The sequence below is a fragment of the Elgaria multicarinata genome, chromosome 1 (genome assembly GCF_023053635.1).
Source record: "Elgaria multicarinata webbii isolate HBS135686 ecotype San Diego chromosome 1, rElgMul1.1.pri, whole genome shotgun sequence".
In the NCBI taxonomy this organism is placed as follows: Eukaryota; Metazoa; Chordata; class Lepidosauria; order Squamata; family Anguidae; genus Elgaria; species Elgaria multicarinata.
Window position 1 is genome coordinate 195,990,893 of NC_086171.1, and position 27,750 is coordinate 196,018,642.

The 27,750-nt window shown below is 43.9% G+C and overlaps 1 protein-coding gene across 5 annotated transcripts in view; it reads right to left on the reverse strand.

Annotated features, from left to right (window-relative positions):
* The window catches only part of RIPOR3 (RIPOR family member 3), a 115,728-nt gene that overhangs the window by 75,384 nt on the left and 12,594 nt on the right, over positions 1-27,750 (reverse strand). For 2 of the 5 annotated variants that reach the window (XM_063146228.1, XM_063146259.1), the window contains exon 2: positions 5,422-5,528. The gene's annotated coding sequence lies outside the window, so the exon portion shown is untranslated. Of the gene's footprint in view, positions 1-2,797; positions 2,933-5,421; positions 5,529-20,196; positions 20,282-27,750 lie in introns of all 5 variants that reach the window. The other 3 variants (XM_063146236.1, XM_063146244.1, XM_063146251.1) reach the window with 3 other exon arrangements.

Here is a 27,750-nt window from a genome sequence, read left to right on the forward strand (position 1 = left end):
TAAGAAACTTCACTTTATAAACATTCCAAAACTATGATATTCAGAATCAGCATCCTTAATCTGTAAGATTACCCGGTTGTTGGCACTGTAGTGATGCTATTGGAGCTAAAATTAAATTGCAGTAACTTAGCTATTCTTTAGAGGCCAAGATGAGCCCTGCAGACACACATATACTTCTTCTTTTTAATTCTAGTACAAAAAGTCCTCCTTGGGGTGTCTTGAATGGTGGTGCTGTGTGTGTGTGTGTGTGTGTGTGTGTGTGTGTGTGTTTGTGCGTGCTGGCTTGTCAGAGTGGCCAACAACTCTCAAACAACCAATGGGCTGTTGTTGGGTTGCTGCCCATTCCTAAAAAGCCATGCCGCCTGGGTTCTCATGACAACACATGGCATGGGCATCTGGCATGGCACAATAACCCCTGGCCCACTACATCTAGTTTGGCCCTGAAGGATGCACAGACTCTACAACAACAACAAGATGTAACTGAAAGATAAATTGGGGTGGCTAGGGGTGGGGGTCATTTTGTATTGATATGGGTTCCTTTACCAGAGTTATGTGAGGAACTATCAGTGTGGGTTGGCTTCAGGCAATGAGCGTCATCAGACAAGTGTTTTATCACACACTTGTTGCTTCCCACTCATGGTTTTTCATGGGTCATTTGATGACGCCGTCTACCTCCCACGTGTCTCCCGCCCCTTCTGCTTGTTTTCCCATTACAAAAAAAGTCCTGGAAAATTCAACTTTGTTCAGCTGTAGCGAAACGTGCTGCCATTTCCTGCTGTGTGCAGGAGAAGCAGTGGGATAAAAACGTCCACTGAATGGGCCAAGTGGTGATTGTTTACTTCCTCTTTCTTCTCCGTGTAAAGAAAGAGGAAGTAATGTAGATGTAGTGGACTTCAGAGTGTCTGTTGGAATGTTAAAGTCTATGAACCTCCACTTATGCTCAACTTGTACACTTGTAAGGAAGGAAAGGAAAGGAACCTCTCGTGCAAGCACTGAGTCATTACTGACTCTTGGAGGGACGCCAGCTTTCGCTGACGTTTTCTTGACAGGCCTTATAGCGGGGTGGTTTGCCGTTGCCTTCCCCGGCCGTTATTACCTTTCCCCCAGCTAACTGGGTACTCATTTTACCGACCTCGGGAGGATTGAAGGCTGAGTCGACCCGAGCTGGCTGCCTGAAACCAGCTTCTGCTGGGATCGAACTCAAGCAGTGGGGAGAGTTTCAGCTGCAGAAACTGCTGCTTTACTGCTCTGCGCCACACGAGGCTTGTAAATAAATGCAAATATTGCAAAAGGCATAAGCTCTAGTGACCTCATTCCAAAGGGGACCAAACCCAGGTAGGTGCTGCACCCCTGGAAATTCTCAGTGCTTGGAGAATTGGGTCATTCGTAACTATTGCTTCCCTTAGTGGGGAAGGAACCAGTTTCTAAACTTTGCAACATGTATCTTTTTAATTGTTTCATTTTTCTCTTGTTTGGATAAAAAAAATTCACTCAAGAGCTGAAGTATGCTAGGATGGGATTCCCCCCACCCCCCGAAGTGCTATGTGCCAAGGTCAGTGCGGAGGACTCTGGAAAATCCTATCCATAATCCTTTCCTTAAATCTTAAAAGCTGCCAAAACTAGTGGTCTTTTTCCTTAAAACCTCAGCACTGAAAATTGTGAACATCTGTGGGGATGTCAGTATATGCAAGAGGTAGAGAAACGAAGAAGAATCAGCTTCTTTTTAATAGCAATTCCCCCCCACTTCAAAAAAAGGCATGTGGTCAAAAGAGATGTGATGCAGGAAATCCCTGACTTGGGGTGGAATATATGCTTAGAGCTCCTTTTGTGTACAAGGTACCGCTGTGGCAGTATTTTTTCAAAATATAATCATTAATCTGGGGATAGAGTGTTTGTAATGTGGTCAAGCGCCACACACCAAAGCATAGCGTTCTAATTGCGGGAGAAATAGGAGGAGTTTGAAAGCTCACACATGTCCAATTATTTGTGTTTCAACTGATACGTAGGTGATGCAATGTGCATGACACAGCACTCCAAAACAAAACAAATGACCATCAGTAATGCATCCAGTTTATAAAGCTATAGATTTAAACATTTTAAATGTACAGATTTAATACACGCTTAGGTATGTTTCCGTAAAGGCTTCAGCTGATACAAGTTGCTAAGCAACAGTAACAACGTGTAAGGTCAGCTTATACAGGTTGCTAAGCCCCTCACCCGACTCCTCCGGACTTTCCAAGGTAATCCTACCCCCACCTTTCTGCCTCTTCGCTCCCCCACACACACACAAAGGGGGCAGCGCCACGGTCCAGAACATGAGCGAGGCACGGCCAGGACTTTTGGTGGCCGGGTGGGAGGCCGCTCGCCTGCTGCGAGCCCAGGCCCTGGCCTAATCTCATGCGAGCTGGGTGGGCGGCCCAAGGCTGACAGGAACCCCGGGGAGAGGGGGACACCTGCTCCCCCTCCCCCCGACCTCTCTGCCCCCCGGGTCTGCCAGACAGCGCTGTATCGGCGGCCTCCAAGCAGCCCGTGCCCCCCGATGATATTTAATTAATAAACTTTAAGATATGCTACAATGGCATATGTTATGCCAGGTACAGCTAGTATATATTAAAATGTGAAACGCTTTGGTATAAAACACCAGCGCTACAGCTGCTGTTTTATACTGAAACATTTCAGATTTTAAAATCTGTGTGTGTGTGTGTGTGTATAATCTATATTTTAATTTTTTAGATCTATAAATTTATAAACTGAATGCTGTACTTGTTGCACAAACACACACACCAAGCATACGCACCATTTCTAACCGTTTTGCATCTCTCTTTCTCAGTCTTAAAGTTTTACCTTCAAATCATAAAGCCCAGAAAGCTCTTGTTCAAAAATATAAGTAGTAAAATTCCCAGGAATCCATATCCCTATGGCTACAGACCACCTGTAAACACAATTATAGAAAGGCACATTAGATTCATCTTCACCCATATGTTATCTAGAGGATTGTTTTATCATACAATAAAAGTGCAGCTGTTACTCATTGGTTGTAAGAAATCTGGATGTATTTTCCCAGATTGCTTCAGTGGTGAGGAAATTATATTTTGCTCAGCAGTGATAATGTATTTTGGTCACTGGGGAAATGCCATTTATTTCACACACACACACACACACTAGCAACAGATTAATTGCAGTTTGGGGTCATTTGAGTCAGTCACTAGCACCTTCTGGCTAGTGCCTGTGCCATCACTGAGGACAAGAGACACACTCCTGTTTTATAACATTTGCGAAGGACTTCTTTAGAAGCATGAGTATTTGCCACTATGGACCCCTAGCATGGGAGAACTCTTGTTCAGAAGTAAAATAAATAAATAAATAAACTTGGAAAACAACAGGAATCTTGCCCAACTCACCTGTGGTAATGCCCTGTCATTTTATTAATCCTCATTATTTAATTCCCTCTTCAGTGCTGGAACACATCTGACTCATTACTGTATTTTAAGTAGAAAACCCACAGAAAGTTTATCCTCTCCCTGTCTAACAACACCCCCTCCGTTGTGTTCTGACAGGACAGTGAGTGCACTGCTTATACTTGATTGGTATGTGCTGGAAAAAAATCTTATTTTTGCCATCTAGAAAGGTGACTTCGTACACCCTCGTATTGTTTAGTTGTAATGTAAAGGTTATTATATTTTACAGCTCTAGAACTGAATACTAGGGTGGCCAGGAGATATATGACATAAGAAAACAGTAAAAACAACAACAACGTGTCTTGTGGCACCTTAATGATGAACAAATGTATGATGGCATAACTTCTCAGCGATCTGTAGTCCGCTTCTTCAGATGCATGGAGTATTATGGAGAGTTTCAGCTTTTTCATAAAGTCTACTTGGTAGCAGGGGAGGGGCAGGGAAAGAATTGTAAAGTGAGGTTAGAAGGAAATTCAATGCCAAAAGTTCAGATGGTGACAGGCAGCTGGGCACGGGGACGTCCATCGGACTCCCTGACCAAACTGGGCACTCATGACATCCTTAATTCTAATTCAGTGGTCTCTCACTGTGATCTTCCTTTGAAGTTCCTTTGCTCTACAATAGCCACGTTAAGGCCAGTGACAGATTGTCCTGGGAGGCTGGAGTGTTCCCCATGGGTTTCTAAATAGTGCCATTTCTGATGCCAGATCCTGTGACTATTTATTCCTTTCCACAGAGATTGCAGAAAGGCATTGCTGAAAGAATATGGCATCTTCTGCTGAGTTAGAAGTCATCAACAGGTTTAATCGTATCGCCAGAGGTAATTGTCACCATCTGTACTTTCTGTATTTAATTTCCTTCGAAGTCCCTCACTGTATATAATACTCCCCACCACCACTGCAATACATGCTCACACGCACACGTACATACCATACAAAAAAACCTACAACTCTATAATCCTCTGTGCATCTGATGAAGCATACAATAGCCCACAAAAGCTTATGCTAGAACAAATGTGTTTGTCTTTAAGATGATGCCTCAAGACTCTTTGTTGTTTTTTAGGTAATAAACTAATGTGTGCTGGGGGGGGGGCAGTACAGTATGTTAGCCTGTTGTAGCAATGCATACACATTTATTATATGTGTGCACTCTAGATTATTTATTTATTTAGAGGGGGGCTTTTCTACATGAGGCTTTTAACTGTTGTTCTTATACTGTTGTTTTTATATTTTTGATGGTTTTTAAATTTTGTATACTTTTTAATGTTTACCATTTTTAACTGTTGTGAACCGCCCAGAGAGCTTCGGCTGTGGGGCAGTATATAAATGTAATAAATAAATATAAATAAATAAATAAAACCCGACATTTTACCAAGGCTTCTGCTTCCAGATTCTTTGTGTGATTAAGATCCGCTCTTCTACCCATGTTTTTTTTCTTTCTGGGGTTTTTTTTTCTCTGCTTTTCTATATGTTCTATTACCTCTACATGGTGATGTGATGTAGCAGAATTGCACAAATGCTCCAGGATTTCATGCTGTCATTAACAAAAATACCAGACTTTCCTCGCTAGGAAAAAACACACCCTGCAATCATGGTTACAAAGCACGAAAGAGGGCCTGGAGGGTGACATCATGTAAAGCACCCATAAACTACTGTGAGTGAGGAATGACAAGCGCACAATAAATGTCTCATGTAGAAAGTCTCAGAGAGACGGGGGACACTCAGATGCTGAGTTATGAGAGCTATGCAGCCAAAAGGAGGTTAATGACAAAAAAGAGTGTGGTATTAGCAGACTTGGAGAAAACCCAAGGTTTATAGAAAGGCGGGAGGAGGAAATTATTATTTTTAAAAATCTAAGGAGGCAACCCTCCAAAAACAGCCCAACGAGGAATGCGCATGCTCAGTGGCTACAGAGGACTGAGAGTCTCCTGCTCTCTCATCTACCTGTCTACACACACACACACCTTGCCAAACAGATAGCTTCCTTGGCATCGATCTAGTGGCTAGCCCAGTGACTGGACATGTTAGGTAGCTTGTCCAAGTTTTCAGCCTGGGAAGGGTGGCGCCATCACTGCAGAGAGAAAGAGAACAGAACAAATAATAGAAAATGCACAACAAAAACGGAATGACACAGCCAAAAGCATACATTTAAAAAAAATAAAAAAGAGGGGGGGCACACACAAAAAACACCTCGGACTCGTAGTCTATGCCTCACCCACCAAATTCAATTACTGCATCAGCCATCACACACCAAACCAAGCTGCAGCCCAGCTAGCAAGTTATATATAACCAGAGCTGTGTGCATTCTACAATGTATGGATTCAAGCCTTCTAAATTCTTTAACGTGCCTCCTTGGCTGTAGGGAAATTTGTACAGTAAAGTCAATATTCCGAAATGTCTTTGGCAGGGTTTGCCATGGGCTCATATGCACGAGTGGTTTGCGCACATATTTGGCTTGGTCACTGTAATATGGGGTTCCAGCCCAAAAATCTGCAGAAGCTTGGGTGTGCGCAAGACGTTGCCAAGCGAAGAGGCTACCCACACTCACTAAAGTCATGGAAAGGCTGCTAGGATGTGTGCAGCTGCTGGTGCCATTGAAGGGAAGGAGGAAGCCCTGTGCTTGCTGGTGTACGTATGGGACTCAGCTGAATATGGGTATAAATAAACAACATCATCAGTCAACAAGGTAATTTATAAAGTTGTTCTGAAGGTTCTTATGAAACATTGCTTCTAGGCCAGAGCTGAACTTCCACAAGTAGCAAGCAGTGAAATAGTCTCCAGTGAATAGTGGCCTTCCAGCCTCCAGTGGAGACCTAACAGAGCTAGCCCTCTGGAAGCCTCCAGTCACATGTGGAAAATAAATCAACTTGCTTCTCCTACAATCTTGGGGGTGTAGTCTTTGGAGAGATGAAGGCCTACCTAAGATCAAAACTGGAGTGGACAGCTCATATACTTTCTGGGTAGTTATTCTAACCAAGGGAAGAGCTACACTGGAGACCCCTTTTATTTGTAAGGCAGTGGACGGCAGACTTCAACTTCCTCCCCATAACAAATGTGAAAAGTCAAGGTAGGAGGAAAGAAATAGTTGCAGAACTAGTTCTATAGGGCTGAAGCTATTCCCAACAATATATGTTTCAATTCAACACACACACACACACACAAATTTATACCACATGGAAATAGTATACTGCCCTGGTTCACACAAAACGACAATCAAGAATACGGATTGGGTATGGGTTATCATGAATTGTGGGTTGTTGTTGAATTGTGGGGTTGTCATTATGTGTGAATCCTGTGCTATGGTTTAACTATGGGTTGTTAACCATGAACAACCCAGAGTTCATAATCCAACAACAAACCAGAAAAACTCTTCCTGGGTTGTTCGTGATTGTTGGTTAAGAACTCACAGTGAAGCCACAGTACAGGCTTTACACATAATGACAACTCATGAGCCATTGACAACCCATATTCATCCCACAGATCTGGTTCACATGTAATGAGAACCTAGAGTACAGGATAAGTATGGGGTTGTTGAATCATGGGTTTGTCATTACATATGAACCCTGCACTATGAAATTATAGATTGTTAAGCAAGAACAGCCTAGAGTTCACAACCCAACTACAAACCATGGGGTCTCTTCCTGGGTTGTTCATTGTTAACAACCTATAGTTAAACTACAGTGCAAAGTTCAGACATAACCTAACCCACAATTCAGCAGCAACCCATGATTCAATAGCAATCCATATTTGACTCATACTCTGGGTTGTTATTACATTTGAAGAAGGCCACACTCTACTCAGACTCTGGGTTGTCATTATGTGAGATCCAGGCTATTGTCTTATTCCCTGCTTTAAAGGACCAAAGAAACCTGGGCCATAGTTCAGTGGCAGAGTACCTGCTTTGCTTGCAGAAGGTCCAGGTTCAATTACCAACATCTCTGGGTAGAGCTGATATCCTTCCTGAATACTTGGAGAGCCATTGCTGCCAGTCAGTCTCAACAATAATGGGCTAGATGGAGCAGTGGTTTGACTCAGTACAAGGCAAATTCCTACACTCCTATGCTTTATACTGAGTTTGATCTACCTAGCATTGATCTACCTAGATCAGTATTATCTGGCCTGACTAGAAGCAGCTTTCCAGGGTTTGCCAGACAGGGGTCTTTTCCAACCCTACCTGGGATGCCAGGAATGGAAACTGGGGCCTTGATGCACGCTGCTGAATTGTGGGTTAGGTTATGTCTAAACTGTGCACTGTAGTTAACTATAGATTGTTAACAATGAACAATCCAGGAAGAGACTCCATGGTTTGTAGTTGGGTTGTGAACTCTAGGTTGTTCTTGCTTAACAATCCATAATTTAAGCATAGTGCAGGGTTCACATGTAATGACAAACCCATGAGTCAACAACCCCATACTTAACCTGTACTCTGGGTTCTCGGCCTGGGGCCTTGATGCATGTAAGCATGTGCTCCGAGCAATGCCCTTTCTCCTTAACTCATGGCATGGTTTGTGCATCCACAAGAGGAGCCATTTGGCGCAAAATTGAGCATGGCTCCAGACTTCCCTAGAGTTGCACTCTTGCCATGCACATTCCAGCATCTTGTCACTGCTCAGAAGGCATTGGCAGGCTTTGCCAAAGGACCCTGCTGGGGGATTTTCTTTCCACTCAGTCAAAAGGCCCAGAACAAGACACCCCACTGAAGGCTGATTTACAAGTTCCAAGAGCCCCTCTCTTGCTCCTCTGGTTTCAATTTCAAACTGATGACAAATTCAAATGCCTGAATCACAGATTCTGGAATGTAGCAGGGTCTAGCTGGACATGTAGTCTGCTTGCTCTTGGCAAGAGCCAGAACTGCACTTGGCTAAATTCGAATCAGCCCTTTAAAAGTAAGGGCATAATTTCAGTGAAAGACTGAGGGAAGGGGAAAGCTTAGAAAAGAAAAAGGCAGGGCAACTTATAGCTTGCAGATTGCAAGCAGTCTTGCTGTTGACACACACACACACACACACACACACACACGGGGCAGAATCCAATTCAATTTGTTTGTTTGTTTATGTCTTCCAACATTCAGCAAATGGCTCACATTAAAGTTTACAATAAAATGGATGCAATAAAATCAACCCAAACCCAAACAAATCAATCATAATAAAATCAGCAATAAAGCAGCAGTTAAAATATTCTAAGAAATAAAACTGAAAAAGCCTGCAAGGAGGGAGGGGAAGTATTTGCCTAGCACTGACTGGTTTTGCATGTCACGATAAGCCATGATGGATTGTGAACCTCGTTTGTGTCAACGTGGCTTAATGTGACATCCAAACCTGATGCGGATGATTCAGCGCAGTTTGTTAACCATGCACAAGCCACCCTGAGAAAACATGGCTTGTTGTTAGGCTGTTGAGGGTGGCTTGTTCTCAGGATTGCTTGTTGCAACATGTGAACCTGGCAGCATGGCTTATCAGTGGCTTCTTGAGACAAGCTACAGAGCTGCCTGGCAAGAGTATCAAAAAGCCTGGCTCCTCCTTGCAATCTTGCTAGTGTTGCCTCCAGCTCCTCTCCTTCCTCATCAGGTATGTCTGCCTCTCCACCAATATAGTATTCGGGAATGTACTCAACGTGTACTTGTGAACAACAGAAAATGAAAATTAAAAAAAACAACCCATTTTCACAGTATGTATACACACCCATACTCCTGCAGCAATTACACCCGCCCGTCCCAATAGCTTTGTCTTGTTTAACTGCCACTTTCAGAGTTTGGACTCAAGGAAGCACTGAAGCAGGGGCAGGGGGAGAGACTGATAAGTGTTAGTTCAAATCATAATGCAGTGAAATTGACAAGTGGGATTTCAACAAGTACAGATCGGATATTGATTTTTTTTTAGCAGACAAGCAAATATGTGCAATTGCACACTTGCAAGCAACAGAAAAATTAATCATTTAAAAAGCCCAAATGCATTTGTGTACATCTGAAGCACTGAAAATTAAGGTTGCAAATGGGGGGGGGGGAAATATGCTGAAAAGGGCTAGCGATCACCGCAGGGCAGAAAACCAGAAACGTTTCCCTCAGTAGGGCCAATTATACAAGAAGGGTTGTGCCAGGAAGGACTGCAGTGAGCAGGCTGGAGGACTAAGGAGGAAACAAACCATGGCAAGCTGCAGAAAGCCCAATGATCTATTGAGCGTAACGTGGGTTAGCAAGCGAACAATCAACCCACTGTGGCTTATTTTCAGGGTGGCTTATTGTGACATGTGAACGGGTCAAGAAAGTAGGTGCCAAGCAAGCCTCCTTGGGGAGAGAATTCCACAAGCAGGGCATAGTTGGACGGAGGAGTTCACATCAAAGATGCAAACTGAGGGTTAATTTGTTGTTGGGGTCTTTTAAGCACTTAGTGAAAGAGAAGGGGTGGGCTGGAGTGGAAGAGTAAACAAGCGAAAGAGCAGTGTATTCGGGTGAAAGGGACCATAAGCTTGACCTGTTTATGCATCGGAGGTAAAAAAAAAAAAGGAGGAGGCAAAGCGGGGGGGGGGGGGGAATTACGTGTGATGGAGCCCACAGACTAATTAACAGCTCTGGATGAATCAAAGAGCTTTGGATAAAAATAGGTGTCATAGGCGAAGTAGGGGTGGGGGTTAACTAGCAGGCAGCTGGCCAGATGGCACAAAGTAAGTTTTCTTTTAGCCTGTTTTGTGTGTGCATAAAAAGACTAGCACGTTCACTATGTTTTGTAGTAGTAGTGGGTTCATTCCGTCAAAATAAACCTACGGTTGGACTAAACATAGTGTTTAAAAACCCTCTTGGTTTTCAAATGCTGTATCTGTCTTTTACCCTCATAGCAGCTTCCCACCCCCACCCCACCCCCACATTTGCAGGTCTGGAGTGAAATGAATGTGTATCCATCTAAGATAGAGGGTTACATCTCTAAAATAAAATGAACTTGAATCACAAAAAACAGATAAATTCAGTGGCTTGCTTTCATAATTATCCTTTTCTGCCTGGGTCAACTTGACTTGGACCTGTAGCACATTGTGCTGTACTGTGGCCAAAACACGAAGAACTATGCCAGCTACTGCATTAAAAACAGTGCAACAGTGTACTGCATCAACATTCAATAATACCTTGCCAGATTTCAGTGTGATGCATTGCAGCACAGCTTATGCTCATCCGGAATGAGCACGGCTTGTGTAAATGCACCTTAGGCAAGCACTGAGGCTGTTTGTGCCCCCGACACAACGGAGGAGAAATTGTTGCTGCAAACATAGTGATAAGATTGGCACCATTCTTGCTTCTGGCCTAATCCTGATCCCAACAAATGCAATAGTTTCGGAGGGAGGGTCTGTATTCACGATTTGGCATGAATGATGGAAAAATGCATTAGTTAAGGCTTTCTATAGGAAAGCGACGTCAGAATTTTTCCTATTTTGAAGGTTTCATATTTACTGACCTGTTCTCTTCTATTATTTCTATTATGGCCTTATATCACGGTGAGAAATACCATCTGCTCGCTCCTTCATAGCATAAGAACCAGAGAGTCCAACGCTTTGGTTCTTTAAAAACAAGCCATAGGGATGGAAAAGAAATCACGCAGAAGATGATAATCAGGTCTTCCTTCTCAACCTAAGCCTCAGGACTGGTTTGTGTGTACTCTTGGCTTCCCCTTCCTTGCCATACAATTATGCAGCAAAATAAGCAGTTTTATAAAAAACTAGCAAGACACCCACCCAATAGTGGAATGTGTGTGGAAATGTGGCCATAAATGCATGTATTTATTGACAAGCAGGACCTGCAACAAAATGTTGCAGGGTGGAGTGCTCCTATTCAGCGTTTCGGCCAGCCAGTCAGCCCTGCACTTTCCCAGTGATATTCCATTCCTGCTCCCGTCTCCAATTTGGACTGTTTCTCCAAATTGGACTCCCATTGGACTGTTTCTCTCCCTGCCCCCCACTCACTTAGGCTTTCTCCCTCTAAAATAGGGTGACCATATGGAAAGGAGGACTGGGCACCTGTATCTTTAACAGTTGTATAGAAAAGGAAATTTCAGCAGGTGACATTTGTATGCATACTCACCTGGTGGAATTCCCTCTTCATCACAACAGTTAAAGATGCAGAAGCCCTGCCCTCTTCTGTATCTCATCAAGCGGGCAGGGTTCCTGCACCTTTAACTGTTGTGATGAAGAGGGAATTTCACCAGGTGTTGTCTACATACAAATGACAACTGCTGAAATTCCTTTTCCAATAAAGCTGTTAAAGATACAGGATCGCTGTTCCTCCTTTCCATATAGGTCACCCTATTCTAGAGTGAATAATCAACTAATAACTTAACCATAGAGAGGGTTGCCAAACTGACCAGAAAAAATAACTTAACCAGCTCCTGTGCCTTTAAGGTCAACTTCATCCGCGAAAACCACAAGGTAAAGCATCACAGCGATTCAGAGAAAAGTATTATCACCTATTAATGTCAGCAGACTAAGCTGCTGTTAAAAACATGAGAGCGGTGGCTTGTAAAAATATGGTCAGCTGTAAATAACGATTAACATTTGCTCCTCAATTTATCAGTGTGACTAACAGCAAGATGCGCCTTTCACTGAGATTTTGCAATATGCAAATGTAATTTATTATTACATTTACATCCTGCCTTTTTTCCTCCAAAGAACCCAAGGAGGCATACCTAAACTTTCTCTTCTCCATTTTTATCCTCACAACAACAACCCTGTGAGGTAGGTTGGGCTGAGAGTCTGTGACTGGCCCAAAAGTCACCCAGTGGGTTTCCATGGCCAAGTGGGGACTAGAACCCGGATTTCCCGACTCCCAGTCCAACACTTTAGCCACTATAACACACTGGCTCACAGGTTAATAAATTAATGGTGCAATCCTATGCATGTTTAGACAAAAAAAAAGTCCTACAATTCCCAGCGTTCCCCAGCCAGCCATGCTTTTTTCTGTCTAATCATCCATAGGATTGTGCCCAACCTATTAAAAATGTTTGAAATGTGCAGGGTTTCCCTTAAACAAAGCAAGGAGATTTTAAGCACCAATCTAGGGCTAAGTTAGTGGATTCTGAAGTGCCTTGATTACTAGAAGATGCTTTATCTAAACCACCAGGCAAATAAGAGCAACTTAACTTAGTCCTATTGAATTAATAGAGATGAAATTTCAGAGGGTCTTTATCGGCTTCAGGAGGAAATGGGATAAAGATATTATATGTGGCAGTAAGTACTGACTGTGGCACTTAACAGTACTTTAAAAAAAACCTGGCAGGAGTATGCTGCAGTAACAGATAACAAATTCACAGAAGTAGTGCACTTTTCTTCTTATTTATTAGCACAACTCATGGCTGACACCAGTTAAGGAGAGAATGTATTGTATTTGTGCTTTTAACCTGTTGGTTGTTTTATTATGGTTTTAATTTTTGTGAACCACCCAGAGAGCTTCAGCTATTGGGCGGTATAAAAATGTAATAAATAAATAAATAAATAAATGTAAACACAAGAGATGGCTGAAAAGAAAGTGAAGAAATGAAATGGTACCGGACCTATGGCAATTCATTATTCACAGCACACTGAACTGCCATCTTAGGGGCCAAAATGAAAATTAAAAATCAGTGTGTATTTATTTATTTATTCTGCTTTTTGACCTAGCACCTACAATTCACTTGACTAAATGCCTGGTAAGCAGCCCTGGGGAGAGCATTTCAAAGTTGAAGTGCCACCATAATATAGGGTGACCATATGGAAAGGAGGACAAGGCTCCTGTATCTTTAACAGTTGCATAGAAAAAGGGAATTTCAGCAGGTGTCATTTGTATGCACGTAGCGCCTGGTGAAATTCCCTCTTCATCACAACAGTTAAAGCTGCAGGAGCCCTGCTCTCTTTGGTATCTGGTCACTGTGACTGTTGTAATGAAGCTTTAACTGCTGTGATGAGGAGGGAATTTCACCAAGTGCTTAATGCATACAAATAACATCTGTTGAAATTCCCTTTTCAATACAACTGTTAAAGATACAGGAGCCCTGGCCTCCTTTCCATATAGTCACCCTATCATAATATATGTTGTCCTCTCCTAAGGCAACACCTGTCTAACCTCTGGCAGGATAGCAGGGGCACCTGGACAAGGGCCTCCCATCCCGGCTTTAGCTGGCAGGCAAGGCCATATGTGTATAACCCTGGGCATAGCCGCAGCAGCACAACCTGCCCAGCCACTAGTACTGGCTATGAAGCTAGCCCTACGGAAGTGAGGGGCCATAGCTTAGTGCGATAGAACACATGCTTTGTATGAACACGCTCCCATGTTCGGTCCCTGGGCTCTCCAGGTAGGGCGAGGAAAGAATCCTGCCTGGAACCTTGGAGAGCTGCTGCCAGTCAGTGTGGACAATGCTGGGCTAGATAGACCAATGGTCTGGCTCAGTTTAAGGCAGCTTCCTATGTTCCTATCAGAGTCCATAACTTAGGGTGGCCATTTAAGTATTGCTAAAAATGAGAAATGCAACACTAAAAAAGAGGATGAAAGGGCACCAATTTCAATATGCTGATTCATATGTATACATGCAAATCTAGAAATAAGAACTGCACTTTGAATAGAAATACAATGCATCTCACTATAGTGGGGAAACCTGACCAGGTGACCTGTGTCCCTGGCGAGTCTGTTGACCGTCAATGGGCAACTTCAAAGCTCCTGCTCTCCCTTCTTGGTTGATGGTCTTTAAGCTGTTGGGCTGGACAGCCCTTTAAGCCAGACTTGGATGGGACAGCCCTTCAAATAGAGAACTGTCCTCTATAAAGTAGGACACATCATCATCATCATCATCATCATCATCACAATAATAATAACAACAATTTAATTTCTTACCTTCCTCTCCATTTTGATTGAGGCAGTGAACAACAGTAAATATAAAATACATAAAATACTGATTAAAAACATAGTATACATTGTTAAAATTTCCTTTAAAAAATCCTAAAAGCACCCTAAAATTCCACTAGATAGGCCTGCCGGAAGAGATAAGTCTTTAAAGCTTTCTTAAATACTAAAAGACTGTTAAGTTGACGAGTCTCCTCTGGCAGGCCATTCCACAGTCTGGGAGCGGCAGAAGAGAAGGTCCTCTGGGTAATACCTGTCAGACTAATTTTGGCTGCCTGAAGGAAATTCTTCCCAGAGGACCTGAGTGTGTGGGGCGGATCGTACAAGAGAAGGTGATCCCGCAGGTAGCCTGGACCCAAACCATGTAGGGCTTTAAAGGTGATAACCAACACTTTATACTTTGCCCGGAAACTAAATGGCAGCCAGTGGAGAGATTTTAAAACTGGTGTTGGCCACCCTACCAGTGGAGGCTGGTGACTCCATGTCACTGGGGCGGTGAATCCGCTCCGGGTTCCAGTCAGGAACTTTACAGTTCTTCAGCGTTCTGACTGAAACCCGGAGCAGATTGTTGTCTGAGGTGGAGGTCGAGATGGCGCTTCCCCACTTCAAGTAGAGTAGCCCACCAGTTGAATCTTACTCCAATACTGCTGATTAGACAGCACCCTCCACTACACCTGAGGGCAGCAAACTGGGAGACTGCCTATACTGGGGGGGCTGCCACAATAAGCAAAACCCCAAGCTTTTGCTAAGCCAGGGTGGCAGCAGCTAATCCCGACGCAGCAGTGAAAGTGCAGGGTTTCTGGTGGCTGGCCCTGCCCCCTGCCCGGGCGGACAGTGAGCACTTCCAGAAAATATACAATGACCCAAATCTTTATGTGCATGGGTAGTCTGGTTGGATCAGTACATGCAGTTCTTGAAGTTGGATCAGGGACAGTGCATGCAATGTTTCACAGATGGAGATGGAAACCCCATGCAGATGTGCATCCAATTCAATGCAGCAATCTCCATTTTCACTACAACGTGTAGGAAAAGGCCCTACGAAGCTATCTTTTGAGAAGGAATTGCTCATCTCAATCTAGCCTCAACAGACATGGATAGTATTGCATGTGTTCCTAGCAATGCACAGTATATATTATTTTTTATTATTTTTGTTCAGGGATGTCTGTGGATCAGAGCCACTGCTTGCATCCAGCAGACATGAAAAAAGTAGGAAGCCTCAAGCTGGTACTGAGATGGAAAACTTCTTCTTATGGAAAGAGACCAAGTTAATTCTTGCAGAAGGATCCCAAGAGAATTCTCTTTGAAGGAAAATAACTTCGCAGGCTCTATTGCCCCCAAGGAAGATTTTAAATCAAAACATGTTGGGCTTCTCGTGGCTTTTATTTCGCAAGAATAAATGTACCCTTCAGGACCAGTTTGAGGCTTGTGTCTTTCAGGGTTTTTTACCTGGCACTTGCCTCTCTCTTTCTCCTCCCCCTCCCCAACTTTTTAACACCAAAGAATCCATCCCTATCCAAACACCTCAAATTTAAACACAGTTTAAGTCTGCATATCTACTGAATAAAAGGATATCCAGTATGTAATATGTACAAAGGGAGGAGCCAGCTCACTCAGGCTGGGAGCCCTGTCAAGTTGAAAGGCTCAGGCTGCGATCAAATATATTCACAGGACAGTAATCTGTTTGGTATTTTGTTTGCATTCGTGTCCTAAAAGATCTGTTATTGTTAGGGGTGTGATCCAAACCAGTAGGCAGATTGAAAAAAGGTGTGTTGAATCTGTCAAATTAATCCTGAAAATTATTCTCTCTGTGCATCACAAAAAGGAGAATTACTGGTCTCTTTACTATGCAATCCAGTATGATTATTTCATCACCGAATTTTTATTTATTTAAATTCGGGGTTTTTTATTATTTAAATCAAATTTTGAAATATTTTTTGGGGAAAGAGCCTAGGTCAAAGATATCATCATGAATATTAATTTTGTGAACCACCCAGAGAGCTTCGGCTATTGGGCGGTATAAAAATGAAATGAAATAAATAAATAAACTATACAAGTTCTAATTAAATCCTATGAATATGTTAACAGCCATTTATGCAGATGAGAGACAGCTTAATCAGTCCTGCTCTACATTGCAGGTGGTGTACAGGTAGGGTGACCATATGACAAGGAGGAGAGGGCTCCTGTATCTTTAACAGTTGCATAGAAAAGGGAATTTCAGCAGGTGTCATTTGTATATATGGGGAATCTGGGGAAATTTCCTCTTCATCACAACAGTTAAAGCTGAAGGTGCCCTGCCCTCTTTTAAATCTGGTCACTCTAGAACAGGCATGCATGTTCTTTCTCTCTCTCCCTCTCTTAGTGCTAAGTTAGAGAAGGTCAATAAATAGAGAATTTGGGGAGACGAAGTAGATCTCAACAAGGAGAAAAAGTCTGGATATAAATGCAAGGGACAGGGGACAGATCTAGAAAGCAAAACCAAACGTGAACAGAATATATTCATGCAGTCCTGACTCCTGACAAAACTTTCAGCTGCATGTATCCGCCACTGGGAAATAGCTAGCATGGAAGTAGCAGGCCGTAAAAGAGACCTCATTTAGGAATATTTTGATTCTGTACCTGCTGTCTTTGGAACTGCCTAAATTCTATTTATTTTTTTAAAGAACTTTATATTCATCTAAAAACTGAACTAGTTATCATTCAAAAATCCATGTGCGTGTTTTGTTAATGTTGTTGTCTATTGATGAAGCAAACTAACCAGAAGAATAAAATGTCTTATTAGTACAGTTTAAATGCCTGTTTGGTGGTGGTAATTCTGGCATATCATGAGAAAAATATCACGGTTAATTGAACAGGGAGCTGATTCATCTCCTGAATGACTTCACAAGTTCATTATGCTTTAGTACTAAAATGACCACATTAGCATCCCATTTTTGAATGACTATTAACCTGAAAACAATGCAGAATAATTGCTTAGTCTGTACCTACCTTCTAAAGGAACCTACAACTTGGAATATGTGTTAAGGTTATACTAAACAACAATGTACTTCTACTAAAAATGATGATTAAATAGTATCTTCCTCACTAGTGATTTAGGGGGTACTATACGGCACTGCTTTACCAATTGATTCTCCCCAAAACCTGCAACGCTGCTGCTGCGAAGCAACGTTGATGAGTTACATGGCAGGAGAAAGTGTGGGCTCTCCAGCCAGGAAAATTCGCAGTGCCATTGTCAGATGGCCGTAACAGGCAGCAAATATCAAGTGACCGAAAACCACTCAAACCTTTTGTTTGTTTGTTTTCTGGCAACTCTGCGCAACATTGTAGCTTTGAAAGCCTGCAGCTCCGCATCTGTGCTGCTACAGTTCATTGAATTTATTCATTATACATAATAACTGTCCTTACTTTCATTCCAGAATGAGACTTTAATGTCGCTATGGCAGCCATTACTAAACACTCACATGGACCCCACCCCCTGTTCTGTATTCCTGCACCTAACTACGCTCATTCTCTTACTCCAAACTGTAGCCACCACTGACAAATGCACAAACAGCCAACATTGCAGCAAAGTAAAAAGTCATACTGGGCATTTTCTACCATGCCCTAACCATGGTAGTGTAACACATCTGTGCTTCTGTGTATGTGTTTGTGCACATGCGCTTGCATGCGTGAAACCAGAGAAACTCACATATATTTGGGGTCCTTAAATTAGGGTGACCATTTGAAAAGGAGGACAGGGCTCCTATATCTTTAACAGTTTGTATAGAAAAGGAAATTTCAGCAGATGTTATTTGTATGCATGGAATCATAGAATAGTAGAGTTAAAAGGGGCCTATAAGGCTATTGAGTCCAACCCTTGCTGTATACAGGATGCATGCAGCACCTGGTGAAATTCCCTCTTCATCACAACAGTTAAAGCTGCAGGAGCTATACTAGAGTGACAAGGGTCCCTGTAGCTTTAACCGTTGTGACAAGGAGGGAATTTCAGCAGGTGCTGCATGCATACAAAGGACATCTACTGAAATTTCCTTTTCAATACAACTGTTAAAGATGCAGGAGCCCTGTCCTCCTTTCTGTATGGTTACCCTAATAAAATCCTCCCAGCAGCATTGACTCCCGTAGCCTTGGGAACTAACACAGCCCTGCCCCGCTGGAAATTGTCATGATGGATGGGCACCAGATTTAGACGAATGGAGTAGAAATCCATCAGCCTCATACCTGCCAGCTAAGGATTACACCTAATGCATCTGATGAAGTGGACTCTAATCCACAAACGTTTATGCTAGATATATTTGTTAGATATATTTAAAGTGCCGCAAGACTCTTCATTGTTATTTTTGCTGGAAATGAATAACACAGCAACACCTTTGAAACTTGACGGTTATACTGCTTTTTCCCTTCCCACCAGCTGTCACTCCCTCCTGCCAATGGACAAGAAACTCTGGAACTGCTAGTTCTTGAGAAAGCATGTCATGTAGGAAAGCACAATCTGCCCCTCAAACTACAAGTCCTAGTTTTGACTGCACAAGCACACTCTCTATGTTCTAGGGAAGGGCCTGAGCCAACTGCTCACTGTCAGAATGGTGCTTGCTTTGAATGGTGCTTCTGCTGGGCTCCAGCTAATATCTGTCATGTCTAGCCCTGCTCCCCCTGAGTTGGAAGAAGATGTTTCAGGTGATCAATCAAAATCAGACTCTGAAGTAGAGGAGTCGGCACCAGAAACGGGCCAGCCTGTACCAGTGGGGGAGAAAGCTCTCACGAGCTCTTCACCAGCTGGAAGTAAACCCTCTCTAGAGCTTAACTCATCAAGGGCAAACAATACACAGTCAGTGGGAAGCCAATACTCTTCCGAGGGGGAGAGCACAGAGAGGTTAGCCAATCCTAGAGTACGCCGCAGACTAAAACAGGCGGAGCTAAAGGAAGGCAAGAGAAAGTTGGTCCGGCTCACATCCCATCAGAAGCTGCCTCAGAACTAGTCTCTCTGAAGTTAACATGTCTTAAAAAAGAGCTTTCCGGTCTTCTTGAAAAGACAATTATCTCGCTTAGTTTGCATAGTTTTGCCTAAGAGAAAGATCCTAGAGATTAGACTCTCTTCAAGTAAGAAGAGATGTTTATTACTTGAATAAAGCTTTGTAGATTACTTAGCAAGCCTCGTTATTGTCTCCCAAGAAAGCATGAATTTTGAAAAACACGGCAATATCTCAGAAGATCTGGAAATAGGTCCATAGATAGGGTTAAGATATGGAAAGGAGGACTGGGCTCCTGTATCTTTAACATAAATTCCTGGAGGCAAAGGCTATCAATGGCTACTAGCCCTGATGGTTGTGTGCTATCTCCAGTATTTGAGGCAGTAAGCCTGGGTGCACCAGTTGCTGGGGAACATGGGTGGGAGGGTGCTGTTGCACCTGTGTCCTGTTTGTGGGTTCCTGGTCGACAGCTGGTTGGCCACTGTGTGAACAGAGTGCTGGACTGAATGGTCCCTTAGTCTGATCCAGCATGTCACTTCTCACGTTCTTAAAGTATATGCTCTACTATTGAACTGCTTTTCCTTTACAACTTTACCCGGGCAAGCAAGCAAACTCTGTCTGCTTTCTCAAGGTTATGTAAATCATTTAAAAAAACACACACACATATTGCTCACTTCTGTGCTCTTAGAAATGGCATGCCCACCGTTTATTCCTTTGTGTGAGAGAGACTCAAATCTTGCCACCACCAAAACGTTGTTTCCCTGTGTTGATTTGTAAGCAGTTATGCACATCTGTAACTCTGCATCTGTTCCCAAGAACAAGAAAATGCAACCAGATGCTTCCAATTAAAAAGCCACATTGCAAAGGATTATTCAAATTGAAAATGGCCGTCTCCCCCAACACTTACTGCACAATCATACATTTACCAAGTAGCTGTACAACTTGTACAGGGAAGAACCTTTCTGTCACTACTGCAGTAACACAGTGAGGGATAACTGCCCCAGACACAACCTGAAACAGATGCGAAATAGGTATCAAAGGTGATATAATATAGAGCTAGTTATTAAAATAACATTACATTATGTTGTATTTTCTTTTCAGCTTGAAATATTTAGACAGGCTTTCAAAGAGACAGGCAAGAAGCCAGGTATCAACTTGCTTAGGGACTTAGTGAGGGCAACTAGCCAGCCAGAGTGACATTCTAAGAGTTTTTAAGCTCCTCCAAGCCTAACACAGTAAAGCATATTCAGCCAGAGAATACTGTCAGTGGAAGAGGGAAAATTAAAGCTGAAGACGTGTGACTTTACCTAGCTTTTATCAACCACACTCCAAAAGGGACACTCCAGCGGTACCTTCTCAATGGAGGGGGGAAGAGTTAGGAGCTGCACTGGCCGTATGAAGCACTAGTTATAGCCCTGCTCTACTACGGAAACATAACAGATGCTTGCACATTAGGGAAAAGGTATTTCAGGGCTGACGGCCTGATTTCACAACCGTTGGAGTAATGACAGTTCCCATTTTAGAAATTTAGCACCGGGCAATAGTCACAATGACCTAGCCCACTATTTATGTTCCAAATGGACAAAAATAGTTCCTTCCTCACACAAAAGAGTTTCACACGGTGATTTTGCATCAATTTTAAACTGGCTGAGAAACAAATAATGTCTTTTACTACTGCTGCTACTAAGAATTTAGGTTGCAATCCCAAACACTTACTGGGGTGTAAGCTAAATTGATCGCAGTGCGACTTACTTTTGAGTAAACTCAGAGGGTGTTCAAAACACTTCACATACAGTACATCACCACATAACTTTCCCAGTCTCCTGGCCACAGTCAGGAAATTGGGAGTGCGTTATGGTCTTACATGTTGCCTTATCCTCCCCTTTCCTGCATGAATTCCCCTCTTTGTTTAAACATGGACCCTGTTCAGATGACACGCTAAGACACAGTGGTTAAGCATTTTGAGCTAAGCATTACGGCTTAGCATGTCATGTGAACCATGACTCAGTGTGTTATGTGAACCATTCCTAACCATGGTGACAACTTAATCATGGTTTAAACACGCTCACTAGTCATTTGCTGCAAAAGGGTTAGTGGGCTAACCATGGCTTAGTGTGTTGTTTGAACAGGCCCATAGTATAGCATTTCTTCTGAATTGGTGCTAACCATAGTTAACATTAATTAGGTTTGCCTTGGAGTTGTAGTCGAAACTATCTGGTGGGCACCAGGCTGGGTAAGGCTGGTTAAGACAGAGGGGATGCCTTGTTATTTGAATAGGAAATGCACAAGCCTGCAGTATACTTCCAGTCTCCTAACCATAATCCAGTAATCCTAACAACAGCCTTGTTGAGGTTTGTATCATTACCCCTATATTGCAGGTGGAAGGCTGAGAAGTAGTGCCATATCTGGGCCACAGAATGCCACAATCTAGATCAAGGGTGACAACTGCAGGAGGTCCAAGGACCATTCCTCCCCTCACAGCACCGCACTCTGTGGTTGTACTGCAGGATACACACAGTCCATGGGACGCTATCACTGCTTTGCCACCTGGGCCATAGCTAGATGGGGTGATACCCCGGGGTGATGCCCGGGATCGGCCCTGTGCATCCACAGGGGATCACGGGATCAGGGAGGGATGATCCCTCCTTTTCCCCGGGATCTCGACCTACCCTTTGAGACCACTTTTTCCATGGTCTTGGACTGATCCTGAGACCACAGAACGTGTGGATGGGCGTAGCGGTTTGTCCTGGCTCCTCACGCGGGGCGTAGAACTTCTCAGGAGATCTGTGCCCATCAGAGGTGGGGTGGGGGTAGAGGGACAAATAATTTACAATTTAAAAAATTACCTTCTGCTCCTTTAACAAAAAACAAACAAAATGGCGGGCGTGACGTCCTCTCCCTCCGAGGTCATCACATGCCACGTGTAAACAGAGGAAGAGATCTTGCGATAAAAATGTCGCGAGATCCTCACCCCTCTGTCGCGCTAGACCTGGTAGGTCTAGCTGAGGCCCAAAATTCATCAGCAAACCACTCCATATCACTACAATGGTTAAATTTAGCTTGTTTTCAAGCTAAATTTAACCCTTTGGGTGCTCCATAGCTACTACAGGGGCCATTTTTATTGTTGCTGTTTTTAAACTGGGGGCAACGGGGTTGGTGGGAGCCACACCAGAGGGCCGTGGAGGCTGCATGCAGCCTATGGGCCATGTGTTGCCATCCCAATCTAGATTATACCAAAGGTGAAATTTAAATTGGGGGTTTCCTAGTCCATAGTTCAGTCCCTTAGGGAGCAATCCTATGCATATTCAGACAGGAAAAAGGTCCTACAACTCCCAGGATGCCCCAGCCAGCACAGCGGCCAACCAGCTGTCTTCCAGGGACCCACAAGCAGGACATGGTGCAAGAGCACCCTCCCACCCATGTTAACCAGCAACTGGTGCACACAGGTTTACTGCCTTGCACATAAGATGCTTTCAAAAGGATAGAAACTTCTAGTGCAAATACTGCTGCGGTAGTGTGCTGCATAGCTAGCTAAATATTATTTGTACGGTGTTTCACCTGCAGGCTGAAAATGCAAACAGTGTCATGTAAACACAAAAGCTATAAGCATAAATCCTTTAGCACCACGGAGCTTCGCAGCTAAACTCTGCCTCTTGGTCCCTTCCGTCCAAGCTAGAAGGAGTGTGTGTGTGAGACTGTGAAGTGTGCAATGATTTAAACAATAAGTCAAAGAGGTTACATGAGTACAAAAAGAAATATGTGTGTGTAGTGGTGGAGAACGGTACATGGAAAATATCCATCTAAATGCACTCGAATAATCCAAAAATAGCACAGCGGGCTGTTTAAACTTTCCAAAAATGTTTAACTTTTCAGTTGACACCAAGCCCAAGATATTTTTAGCAATAAAATGTTGGGGACATGGAGATTGCACAGGGAATTTCAGAATGAAAACGTTTTCCTCATCCTTGAGGAACATCTGGGAGATTCAGTGAGAGTAACACCACAGTCAGTCCATGTTAAAGGGTGTAATTCCGATGGCCACAAAGAACCAAACATAAACACAAAATATGCTTGGAACAATGTAAATAGGCTCCAATATGCGTCCAACTGATAAATTATTATTTATTTATTACATTTATATCCCACCTTTTTTTCCCTCCAAGGAATCCAAGGCGACGTACATAATCCTCCTCCTCTCCATTTTTATCCCCACAACAACAACCCTGTGAGGTAGGTTGGGCTGAGAGTCTGTGACTGGCCCAAAGTCACCCAGTGGCTTTCCATGGCCAAGTGGGGACTAGAACCAGGGTCTCCTGACTCCCAGTCCGACACCTTAGCCACTACACCACGCTGGCTCTCCAATTGTTACCAACAGTTTCACGCTCTTAAACACAACCACCCCACAGAAAACCCCTCTGATTTCTTCCTTTTCTCAATCTTTGAAAATATTAATTCTTTCCTGAGCCCAGTATCTAGAACAGTGGCCTGGACCAGCATCAGTGGTCGGAACTGTTGGCCATTGGCCAGGGCCCACATCCCTACAGGGGGGCTACAACAGGAAGCGCTGCTGTTCCTCCTCCTTGCTAACACAGCCTATTCCTCTGCCCTTTCTGAGCATGCAAGTAATGAAAAGAGTCAGGAGATACCGGGGGGGGGGCAGGGAGCTGTTGTGCAAATTGGGCAAGTAGCGACAAAGAGGAGTAGGATCTAGAGCGTCATCAGATGAGCATTTTAAAGCACGCTCATTACTGGCCACTCACGGATGTTTGCAGGTCCTTTTGATGCCTCCTCCCGTGAGTCTCCCACTCCTTCTGCTCTTTTTTCCATCAAAAAATAAAACCCGGAAAATCTTCTTCTTCCTGCTGTGTGCAGGAGAAGCAGCACGATAAAAACGCCCCCTGAATGGGTCACGTGGTTGTTGCTTGCTTCCTCTTGCTTCCCTGTGTGAGGAAAGAGGAAGCTGTTTGTTCCTATTGTGGCATGAATTTGGAGGGAAAGGCACTGTAAACTAATGACAAAGGAGGCAGAAAAAAACATATTTTGAAGAAAGAAAATTTATTGTGCTCTACACATTTTGGAGACGAAGGCTGCAGCTAGAATAGCGGTGATATTTTTATCGTGAGATCTCCCCCTCTGTTTACACAAGGCGTATGACGACGTCAGAAGGCGAGGACATCGTGGCCACCATTTTTTATTTTTCTTAAAGAAGAAGAGCACATGAATGCTCGTGCGCAGAAAGGTAGGGTTTTTTAATTTAAACTTAATTTTTCCCCTCCCCCCACCCCACCCCCGATGGGTGCAGAGCTTCTGACGAGCTCTGCGCCCCGCGCACGGGTCCCAGCTCCTCACGAGGAACCATGAGGAACCAGGACAACCCGCAATGCCTGCCCACACATTCCGCGTTCTCAGGATCATCCCGAGACTGCGGAAAAAGCGGGCCTAAAGTGTAGGGCAAGATCCCGGGGCAAGAGAGGGATCATCCCTCCCTGATCCTGGGATCCCCTGTGCATCATCACAGGGCTCACCCGGGATTTTGCCCAGTCTAGCTAAGGCCGAAGTCTCCTTCTTCAAGAGCTGTTTAGTTGTTTTGAAATTTCTTAACTACAAGAATGACAATATTTTCTTTTTAGATGCTTGTATATTCTGTTTTTTGAGCATGTGTACACAAGCATTTAAAAAGAAGAAAATATTGTCGTTCTTATAGTTAAGGAATTGCAAAAGAACTAAAAACAGCTCCTGAAGGAGACTTCTTCTCTGAAACGCGTAGAGCACAATACATTTTCTTCCTTCTTTTGAGCACCGGAGTTGCCTCCCCCTTCATCCCTATTGCGGGAAAGAAGCAGGAGGCAAAGTAACAGTAGGGAAATGCGATTTCCCCCCATCTGATGAGACTCCTAGTCAAAGAGTCTACCCACTACCCAAAGGCATCTTGTTGAAGGGCTTATAAAACCTGGAGCTGCACTGAAGAGTGGGCAAGTTTGACCACCCACAAAAACTGTGTCTCTGAGAACAACCATTTTACTTACAACCAAGAAGACAGTGACCAGGGCTGGACCTGTCATCAGGCAAAGTGAGGTAGTTGCCTCAGGCCGCAGATGTTGGGAGGTGGCAGCAAGGTGTTGGAGGAGAGAGCTGTGTGCCATACAGCCTGCCCTGTGCTCTCTAAGCTAGCCTGCTGCCTTGAGATGGAGTGGAAGATGGTGTCCTATTGCCAGTGTTGAATAAAGATTCAGCTGCCAGACTAGTTTGCTTTTATACATAGAATAGGAGGGGACACTCTCCTGTTCTTTGCCTTAGGCAGCAAAATGTGTTGGACTGGCTCTGCAAGCAACAACCATTCAGTTCTGCGAGAGGAGGCAGAGCACTCAGCTCAGGGCATTTCTGAGGCCATTGCTAGACGAGGGTTTAGCCCGGGCTGATACCCGGGCTCACCCGTGCGTCCAGATGACGCACAGGGGATCCCGGGGTCAGCCCGGGCTAAACCCTCCCTTGGCCTGGGATAACCGGCACCAGTTGTGGCCCGGTATTTCCGCAGCCCCGGGCTGAGCCTGTTCCACGGCTTTTTATTTATTTATTTCACTTATATACCGCTCCCATAGCCAGGGCTCTCTGGGCGGTTTACAGAAATTCTAAAATTGAGGTAAAAACAAGTATACAAAATTTAAAACTATAAAACACAGTACATACACACATAAAGCATTAAAAACCGATTAAAAACTAAACATGTGGGTAATTAGGATGTACATGTGTTTTTCTGGCTACATGGCTTACCCATGAGTAGCTGGGAGAGCGGCGCACTGGGCACAGCGCTGTGTCTATCGGGCCAGGGGGGGGAATCGCGGCAGGGAGAGATGGGGGCCAGGGGGGGAAGAGCGGACCCAGCAGGAGAGATGGGGAGAAAAGCGGAGCAAGGGGACATGGGGGGGGGAATCGCAGCCCAGGGGAGATAGGGGGAATCAGAGATCACGGGCGGGGGACATCGGGGGCAGGGAACCCTTTTTATAAAAAAAGCCTACCTTATCATTGGTGTGCTCCTGTGCACATGGCCCCTTTAAGCTGGGGAAAAAATGGCTGACACAACGGGGCTTTCCTTTACCCCATCACACGTTACGTCTGGACAGGAGCGACAGCCCGCGCTACTTCTACCGTGGGCTGGCCCCTCCACACACTGGGATTTAAAGGTAGGTCTAGCAAGGTCCTGAGATTAGAAGCAAAAGTGGTAACCCCAATGTCAAGGGCAAGGGAGTAAATTTTGCCACTTGGAGCAGTGCTCTTCTATCTAGGGTTTGATGCAGGCAATCCTCCAAATCACAGGAACACACGTTGTCCAAACTAGACCTAGAAACCCTCTTCAAACCATAGTTTTCGCTTCTTGTTTTGCCAACCCAGATGTCACAGCAAATCATGGTTTGCACTAAAGTGTAAATTGACACTAAAGCTGCACATGAGTGAGAAGGAGGATAGGGACATATAAGCCCACAAGGCTCATTTTCAATCCGCCAAACCTTGGACATGTTTGGGCCTCCAGATGTTTTGGCCTACAACTCTTGTCAGCCCTACTCAGCCTATGAGAAGGGATGATGGGAGTTCTAGGCCAAAACACTTGGAGGGCCACAAGTTGTCCATCCTTGATCTAAACTGAGCCCCGGACTGAGATGAGGTGACAGCTTTTGCTCTGATTTCAGCTATGTCCCAATTGCAGCATATCCGACTGTCTCCCAGAAATGTCAGTGGCTTCCACAAACTTCAATGGAAGAAACTAATTACAGTCCATCATACAGATTCCCTTCATATAGGAGCAAGACTGCATTTTGCACCAGGGCAAAACACAACGCTAGCAGCAACACTATTGATGTTGTGCCCTTTAGTAGAAAGCTAAAGGTGTTCCGCTTACCCTTACCAAGAAAGTCTGCTATTTTCCCCACCAGAAATTAAACGCTTTCTATGTAATTTTTTTAAGGCTTCAGGGAGGAAATATTTCCTGGACGACTTGAGCATCAGCTTGGAGGAGGAAGCTGTTTAACAACAACTGTAACCTGAAAATAACCACTAACATTCCCACTGAGATTTATTCTACTGCTGATGGTTTCCAGTCAAGTCCAGCCTCCTACATTAAGAGTCATTTCAAGTCAGAGCTAAGAACCTAACAACTAACATTCTTGCTTCTTAAATCCTCTAACCTAATGCGACATACTATTTCTATTTCTATTATGTACACCATGAATACTGACATGCCAGAAAGGATAGACAACATTACCACAAAGAGAAGGTGTTATTTATTAGTGATTCCTTGTAGTCACCAGACTCATGGTCAACTACACGTTAAATATATAGTGTGCAGCTGACCACCCTCACAAGTAACCTATGCAGGCCCCCATCCAAATTGGAACCACTGCGTACAGGTTTGGGAGTTTGAACCTCACCTCCCCAGCTGCTTGTTCTTTGAAATTCACAACACACACACACACACGCAGGGGCTA